This window comes from Erythrolamprus reginae, chromosome 7, assembly GCF_031021105.1.
Source record: "Erythrolamprus reginae isolate rEryReg1 chromosome 7, rEryReg1.hap1, whole genome shotgun sequence".
NCBI lineage: Eukaryota > Metazoa > Chordata > Lepidosauria > Squamata > Dipsadidae > Erythrolamprus > Erythrolamprus reginae.
The window spans coordinates 40,667,489-40,676,634 of record NC_091956.1 but is presented as its reverse complement, the minus strand read 5'-3'; positions in this window follow the sequence as shown (position 1 = coordinate 40,676,634).

Sequence of the window (9,146 nt, the reverse complement as noted above, 5' to 3'; positions counted from 1 at the left end):
CAATGCAGTCCACGGAGTGTTGAAGAAATATGGGCATGTCTAGGGAGATCCATGACTGCTGTTGCGGCTGCATTTTGCACAATTTGAAGTTTTTGAACACTCTTTAGAGGTAGCCCCATGTAGAGAGTATTGCAGTAGTCGAAACCTGAGGTGATAAGGACATGAGTAATTGTGAGTAGAGACTCCCTGTCCAAGTAGGGCTGCAACTGGTGCAGCAGCCGAACATGGGCAAACACCCCCCTTGCCACAGCCAAGAGATGATGGTCCAAAGTTAGCTGTGGATTGAAGAGGACGCCCAAGTTGCATATCTTCTCTGAGGGAGTCAGAATTCCCCCCCCCCTGAGTAATGGATGGACAGATGGATGTGTCCTTGGGAGGCGGAACCCACAGCCACTCTATCTTGTCGGGGTTGAGTCTGTGAACATCCATCCAGACCCTAACAGCCTCTAGACACCGGCACATCACTTCCACTGCTTTAGGTATTTAGGTATTGTTACCAATTTCGCAATTTGTAAATAATTAAAGTCCGTTAAGACATTAATCCTGCGGAGGCGATAGATGAAAGCCTTTAGTCATTTGTTCAAAACAAGATTTCTTTTATTATAAAAGTAAAAAAAATAAACAATGTCTCGAGGGACAACATAACAAATACGTCTTACATGATGGTGGATAGAAAAGAGAATGGAGTTTTAGGATGAAGAAGAAGGAAGTGATGTTAGATTTGGCAGGATATTACATCATAATAGGAGGACCTTAGTAAAGGCACACACAGTTAACTCTTTAATTACTAAATGTCTCTGGGGCTGGCAATATTCAGCGTGACACCCCTTCTTTGGCAGTCATCAGTGACATTGGTTCACATAAGGCACATTTTCTTGCAGAGGTATTCATGTTGGTCAGCTGGCAGTGGTTTATTCAGCACATCAGCAATCTGTTCAGTTGTGGGCACATAATGTAGTTTCACGAACCCTTGTTTTACATATTCTCTTGCATTCTTATATCTTATGTCGATGTGCCGTGAATGAGCTCCAACATATTCGGTTTCAGATATGAATGTAACTGAAACATTGTCCTCCATAATAACAATTGGTTTCATAGGATCACTCCAAATACTATCAACGAGAGCAGAAACACAGGTTAAAGCATTACAACAGTTAGAAACACAAGCATATTCTGACTCAGTAGAAGAACAAGAAATAAAGTTCTGCTTTCTAACTTTCCAATAAATTGGACAACCATTCAAAAACATTATATAACCAGAAGTACTTTTTCATGTTTCTTTGCCATCTGCCCAATCAGAATCTGCGTAACAAACTAACTCAGGAAACTTGTTGTGTTTTGGTTCTAAGAACAACTTCATGTCTTTTGTGTGCTTCATGTATCTCAGCAGTCTCTTTATGCATGTCCAGTGAAATGTAGTTGCTTTACCAACGTACCTTGACAAAAGATTGACACTAAGTGAAATGTCGGATCTTGTCCAACTGCTAATGTATAACAGTGACCCAATGACTGAATGATAGTGTTTGATCTTTGAATGGAGGACTAAACTGTTGTGTCAACTTGTAAAAATCTGTTTGCATTGGAGAGCGACATGGATGTGCGTCAGTCATGTTGCAGTTTTGCAAGAGTTGATCAATTTTGTTTTCTTATGAGAGGCTAAACCCCTTCTGAGTTTTTTTCAATCTGAACACCTAGATAATCATGAATGTGCCCTAAGCTTTTCAATGTAAAATGTCTTTCTAAACCTTTTGCAAAAACTTCACTCATACGTTTGTTTGGACCAATGTAAACAATGTCATCAACATAAACAAGTATAATTTAATAAACATTACCTTGCCCTTTTGTAAACACGCATTCACTAGAGTCTGACTTAATAAAGCCCATTGAATTTAGCTTGTCAATGAGACATCTATGCCACATTAAAGCAGATTGTTTCAGACCATAAAGACTCTTTTGCAGGTACCAGATATCTCCTTTTCGATCCTGGAAACCTGGTGCACCCTTCACGTAGATCTCTTCATTTAAATCAGCATTCAGATAAGCAGTTTCAACATCAAATGGGTAAACTTCTAAATTCAAGGCAATAGCTGTGGTTAAGGCAATTTTGACACTTTCATTTTTAACTGTAGGTGAAAATGTATCTGTGTAATCTTCAGGATAAACTTGGGAGTTGCCTTGTGCTACTAATCTTGCTTTGTATATTTTCTCACCGTTTGGTTTTTGTTTAATTCTGTAGACCCATCGTGTGCCAATAATCTTCTTGTTCATTGGAGGCTCAACATATTTAAACACTTTAAGTTTCTTTAAACTGTCCAGTTCAGTTTCCATTGTCTTGTACGTTTTTTCTTGTGCAGACTCAGGTAAATGTCTTATTTGAGAAAAATTCTCAGGAGGAAGTGTAACATTGTTGCAAAGAAAAGGAAAAGATTTTTGTAATACTTGCTGTTGGTATCTCTTTGGAGGAATTCCTTGTGTGGTTCTCTTGGAATGTCTCAGAACTGTGGTCCATCCATCATCTTGGTCATCTCCATCTCCAACTTCATCGCTAGGAACATCATCTGCGACTTGTGAAGACTGTGCATCATCTTTTGGAGAAACAACATCTGGAACAGCTGCCTGTGGATCAGGTTGCACTGTACCTTGAACATCATCTTTTGGAAAATAAACTGAAGTATCATTACTGTGTATTCTGGATCAATCTGTATCTTCTTCAAATTTAGCTGAGTTTGAAATAACAACTGTGTGATTAGTGTCAGCAAATTTATAATACTTAGAACTTTGGTTTTTATTTAAATAATTTTTATTAATTTAAAATAGAAATACAAATACACATTTACACAACATAACAATGAAAAAAGAAAAAAAAAGAAAATTAAAAAGGATACAATACAAAACAAAACAAATCACATACAAACCTATATGGTCCTCCATTTTATAGTTTAGCAAGTATTTGTAAATTTTCGAAATCATTTTCTTATCGTGATTTAAAATTATTTTGTCTAATTCTATTTCTCTTATTTGTATCTCGTTTCTTTTTTCCTCCTGATATCTTGATTTTATCAAATTATATGGCCACCAGTCCATTATTATCCCACTTTTTTCTGATTGCTCCCTTGTCTTCAATTCACCACTGCCATCTAGTAATTGATAATAATTGAGCATTTTAGTTAAATCTTTTGTGTTGGGGTGCATCATCGCCTCCATACTCGAAAACCATTTCGGGATTTGTGGATAATGTGTTCTTTTGATTCTGGTCCATACTTCATATATTGAATTTCTAATAATATGCTGTCTAAAATATTTATGGGTATTATCTTTTTTGTCCCATAGAAAGGCATGCCACCCTATCATCAAATCATGTCCTTCTAGTGCCAATAATCTTTTATTTTCTAATTTAATCCATTCCCTTAACCAATCTATTATAGTATATTTCAAAATCGGGTAGACCAAAGCCTCCTTGTTTAACGTTGTCCTGTAAATATTCTATTTTAATCCTGGGTTTTTTCCCAGCCCAGATAAATTTTGTTATAATTCTATTTAATTTTTTGAAGAAGGGTTTTTTCAAGATAATTGGGATTGTTCAAAATAAATATAGTATTTTAGGTAGAATAGACATTTTAATTGCTGATATCCTTCCAATAAATGAGATAGGTAGTTTGTTCCAATTTTCTAATTTTATTTGTATTTCTTTCATCAAAACTGTGCAATTGTCTTCTTTAATAGTTATTGCCCTTGGTGACAATTTTATACCTAAGTATTTAATTCTTTTAACAATTTGTAATTCTAACTTATTTTCTAATATTTGCTTTTCTTTATTTGTTAAATTTTTTGTCAATATTTTAGTTTTTTGTTTATTAATTTTAAATCCTGCTACTTTTCCAAATTTGGCAATTTCATTTAATAGTTTTTCTCCAGATTCAATGGGATCTTCTATGTTGAATACCAAATCATCGGCAAACGCCTGGATCTTATATTCTTGCCCTTTTATTTTTAATCCTTTGATATCTTTATTAGATCGAATCTGTGTTAATAAAACTTCTATAGCCAATACAAATATAAGTGGGGAGAGAGGACAGCCTAACTCCTTTTTCGATGTTTATATTGTCTGTTAATTCCCCATTAATAATAGCTTTTGCTGTTTGTTTGGAGTAAATTGTCCAAATAGTTCTTATAAATTTTTCTTTAAATTTCATCTTTATTAATTGGTTTATTAAAAAATTCCAATTTAGGTTGTCGAACGCTTTTTCCGCATCTAAAAATATCAAAGCCAATTTTTTCCCCTGGATTTGCTTCGGTCTGGAGGCACTGTAAGAGTGGATGGGACAAGAGAGAAGGAAGATCTGAAATCATTGACACTAAGGAGTCTAAGAGACAGGGAAATTAATTTAATAACCAGCATACTCGGGATAAGGACATTCTACCGCCCCTTCTCTGAGGAGTGGGGGAGATATAGAATGACTCTTGACTCTGAGCAAATTGTGACTTTACCACCTGAGACCTTGGTGCTGTTGTTATTTGCTGCTGACTGGGTTCACTTTAATCAACTGAATTGCTACACTATTACCTATATTTTATATATTCTATATTTTCTATTTGTATTTATTTCTTTTTATTAGTATTTTAACCTTCAGTATTTTAATTATAAATTGATTCATACTTTAACTAAATTATTGGGGGGGGGGGTTAGTGATGGATAACTGGGGTGGGCATAGGGTGTATGGAGCAAATGATTGGTATAGATGGGACGGATGGGATGGATGGGGTCATAGTATGGGTGAGATGAATGGGAGTGATGTAAATAATACACTTGGCCAACCTGGCGCCGGAGAGGCAGGAGGGGGAGGGGCAGCTATCTCTGGGGTGACAGAGGGTCAGGATATCTCAGTGCTGCTGGGAGAGGCAGATATGGCGGGAGCCACGGAGCTAGCCGTTCCAGGGGAAGGAGGGATCGTTGCTTAATAACGATCCCTTGTTCCGGCTCCGTGAGCTCAACCCAGAATACTGGTGATGAGTGTAAGTCTGGCCCTGGGCTCAGGTTGCTGCTACTCAATGCCAGGTCGGTGGTAAATAAAGCTCTCCTCATCCGGGATCTGATCCTGGATGAGGAGGCTGACCTGGCATGTGTAACTGAAACCTGGCTGGGCCCAGAGGGAGGAGTTCCTCTCTCTGAAATTTGCCCAGCTGGGTTTCAGATATGGCACCAACCTCGACCCCGGGGAAGGGGGGGAGGAGTGGCTATTATAGCCAGGGAGAGCCTTTGCCTGCGTAGACTCGTTGCTCCGGAGATTGCGGGTTGCGAGTCCCTCCTGGTGAAGTTGGACTTAGGGGTTCAGGTGGGCTTGTTTCTCACGTACCTGCCTCCCAGTTGCATGGCACAAGCCCTGCCTGTGCTGCTCGAGGAGGTAGCCGGGCTGGCGGTGGGGTTCCCTAGACTTATTGTCTTGGGGGACCTCAACCTGCCGTCACTCGGCGAATCCTCTGGACTGGCACAGGAGTTCATGGCCACCATGGCAGCCATGGACCTGACCCAAGTAGTTCAGGGTCCGACTCATGAGGGGGGGCACTCACCCGACATGGTATTCCTTTCTGAGCAACTGAGTAATGGTCTGAGACTAAGGGGCTTAGAAGTGTTGCCTTTGTCATGGTCAGACCATTTTCTACTGCGGCTCGACTTCCTGGCTCCAATCCTCCCCCGCAGGGAGGCGGAACCAATTAAGATGTTCCGACCCCTGATGGATCCAGATGGTTTTCAGAAGGCGCTTGGGGTTCTTCCAGATACACTCGTCCACAGTTCGGCAGAGTCTCTGGCTGAGGCCTGGAACAAGGCTGCAGCGGAGGCCCTTGACCGAATTGCGCCGCTGCGACCTCTCCGTGGTGCTAGACCCCGTAGAGCCCCATGGTTCAACGAGGAGCTCCGGGAGTTGAAGCGCCAGAAGAGACGTCTAGAGAAGCGATGGAGTAAGAGTAAGTCCGAATCCGATCGAACACTTGTAAGAGCACATGTTAAGACTTACAAAGTGGCGCTCAAGGCGGCAAGATGCGCGTATCATGCCGCCTTGATTGCATCAGCGGAATCCCGCCCGGCCGCTCTGTTTAGGGTAACCTGCTCCCTTCTTAATCAGGGAGGAGTTGGGGAGCCCTTACAGAGTAGTGCCGAGGACTTTAACACGTTTTTCGCTGATAAAATCGCTCGGATCCGGGCGGACCTCGACTCCAATTGTAAAACAGAGTCGACTGACAACGAGTCAGTCGAGGTGACTGGGGCTAAACGTCTTTGTCCATCTGTCTGGGAGGAGTTTGACTTGGTGACACCTGATGAAGTGGACAAGGCCATTGGAGCTATGAGTTCCGCCACCTGTTCACTGGACCCGTGTCCCTCTTGGTTGGTTTCGGCCAGTAGAGAGGTGACACGGAGCTGGGCCCAGGAGATTGTCAATGCCTCCTTGGGGAGGGGGTCCTTTCTGGCCCTTTATAAGGAGGCACTTGTGCACCCCCTCCTCAAGAAGCCTTCCCTGGACCCAGCCGTGCTTAATAACTACCGTCCAGTCTCCAACCTTCCTTTTATGGGGAAGGTTGTTGAGAAGGTGGTGGCACTCCAACTCCAGCGGTCCTTGGAAGAAGCCGATTATCTAGGTCCTCAGCAGTCTGGATTCAGGCCCGGCTACAGCATGGAAACTGCTTTGGTCACGTTGATTGATGATCTCTGGCGGGCCTGGGACAGAGGCTTGTCCTCTGTCCTGGTGCTTCTTGACCTCTCAGCGGCTTTCGATACCATCGACCATGGTATCCTTCTGCGCCGGCTGGAGGGGTTGGGAGTGAGGGGCACTGTCCTTCAGTGGTTCTCCTCCTACCTCTCCGGTCGGTCGCAGTCAGTGTTAGTGGGGGGTCAGAGGTCGACCTCTAGGTTTCTCCCTTGTGGGGTGCCTCAGGGGTCGGTCCTCTCCCCCCTGCTATTTAACATCTACATGAAACCGCTGGGTGAGATCATCCAAGGACATGGGGTGAGGTATCATCAATATGCCGATGATACCCAGTTATACATCTCCACCCCATGTCCAGTCAGCGAAGCAGTGGAAGTGATGTGCCGGTGCCTGGAGGCTGTTGGGGCCTGGATGGGTGTCAACAAACTCAAACTCAATCCAGACAAGACGGAGTGGCTGTGGGTCTTGCCTCCCAAGGACAATTCCATCTGTCCGTCCATTACCCTGGGGGGAGAAACATTGACCCCCTCAGAGAGGGTTCGCAACTTGGGCGTCCTCCTCGATCCACAGTTCACATTAGAGAAACATCTTTCAGCTGTGGCGAGGGGGGCGTTCGCCCAGGTTCGCCTGGTGCATCAGTTGCGACCCTATTTGGACCGGGAGTCACTGCTCACAGTCACTCATGCCCTCATCACCTCGAGGTTCGACTACTGTAACGCTCTCTACATGGGGCTACCTTTGAAAAGTGTTCGGAAACTTCAGATCGTGCAGAATGCAGCTGCGAGAGCAATCATGGGCTTTCCTAAATATGCCCATGTCACACCAACACTCCGCAGTCTGCATTGGTTGCCGATCAGTTTCCGGTCACAATTCAAAGTGTTGGTTATGACCTTTAAAACCCTTCATGGCATCGGACCAGAATATCTCCGAGACCGCCTTCTGCCGCACGAATCCCAGCGGCCAGTTAGGTCCCACAGAGTGGGTCTTCTCCGGGTCCCGTCAACGAAACAATGCCACTTGGCGGGACCCAGGAGAAGAGCCTTCTCTATGGCGGCCCCGGCCCTCTGGAACCAACTCCCCCCAGAGATTAGAACTGCCCCTACCCTCCTTGCCTTTCGTAAGCTACTCAAAACCCACCTCTGCCGCCAGGCATGGGGGAATTAAGACTTCTTCTCCCCCTAGGCTGATACAACTGTATGTATGGTATGTTTGTACGTATGCTCGTTTTATACATTAAGGGGTTTTAAGTTAGTTTTTAGTATTGGATTTTTACTGTATATTGTTCATGTATATTGTTCATGACTGTTGTTAGCTGCCCCGAGTTTTCTGAGAGTGGCGGCATATAAATCCAATAAATTGAATTGAATTGAATTGAATATTTCTCAAATTATTTTTAATGTTCCTATTTGGTAAAAAACCATTTTGGTCTGGGTGTATTATTTCATTAATTATCATTTTAAATCTTTCTGCTAGTATTGATGCAAATATTTTATAATCAGAGTTCAATAATGCTATTGGTCTATATTGTTTAATTAGATGTCTTTGATTCGGATCCTTTGGTATTAAAGTAATTAGTCCCTCTTTCCATGATTGGGGAATTTCCCCTTTATTTAGTACTTCATTTAACATTACTAGCATTAGTTTTTGTGTGGGTTCATGCATCTGTTTATAAAATTCCGCAGGAATTCCATCTGTCCCGGGTGTTTTATTATTATTTTGTCTCTTGATCACTCTCTCCAATTCTATCATTGTTATGTCTTTATCCATCCTATCTATATTAGTTTCGGATATTTCTGGTAGTTCAGCCTCATTTAAATAAGATTCTATGTCTTCTCCTATTTCATCTTTTCCATATAATCCTTGAAAGTAATTTTTAATTATTTTTTTTCCTCCTCTATATCAGATTGTTTCTCTTCCATTTCATTTTCTAATTGTTGAATATATTTCTTTTCAGTTTGCTTTTTTATTTTGTATGCTAACCACCTTCCCAGCTTATTCGCGTGTTCAAAATAATTCTGTTTCACAGATTTAATTCCCTTTCTTCTTTTATTTCCACATTTTCTGGATCTTTTAGCCACTTAATTTCTAATTGCTCTAATTCCTTTTGGTTTTCCCTCATTTGCTTGTTTTTATTTTTATTTTTTTTACTCATATATGCTATTGTTACACCTCTAACAAAAGCCTTTGTTGTATCCCATATATTTTGGATCGATGTATCACTGTTCCAAATTTTTTCTAAAAATATATCTAATTCTTTATCTCTATATTGTTTATATTGGTTTTCTTCTATAATTTTGGTATCCATTGTCCATCTATTTTTTTTGGTCTGATTTCCTTTAATTGTAATGCTTATTGGATTATGATCCGCCCAATAATTTGGTTCAATTTCAGCTGCTGTTATCTCTTTATGAAGCTCTATGTCCATCCATATCATATCCAATCTAG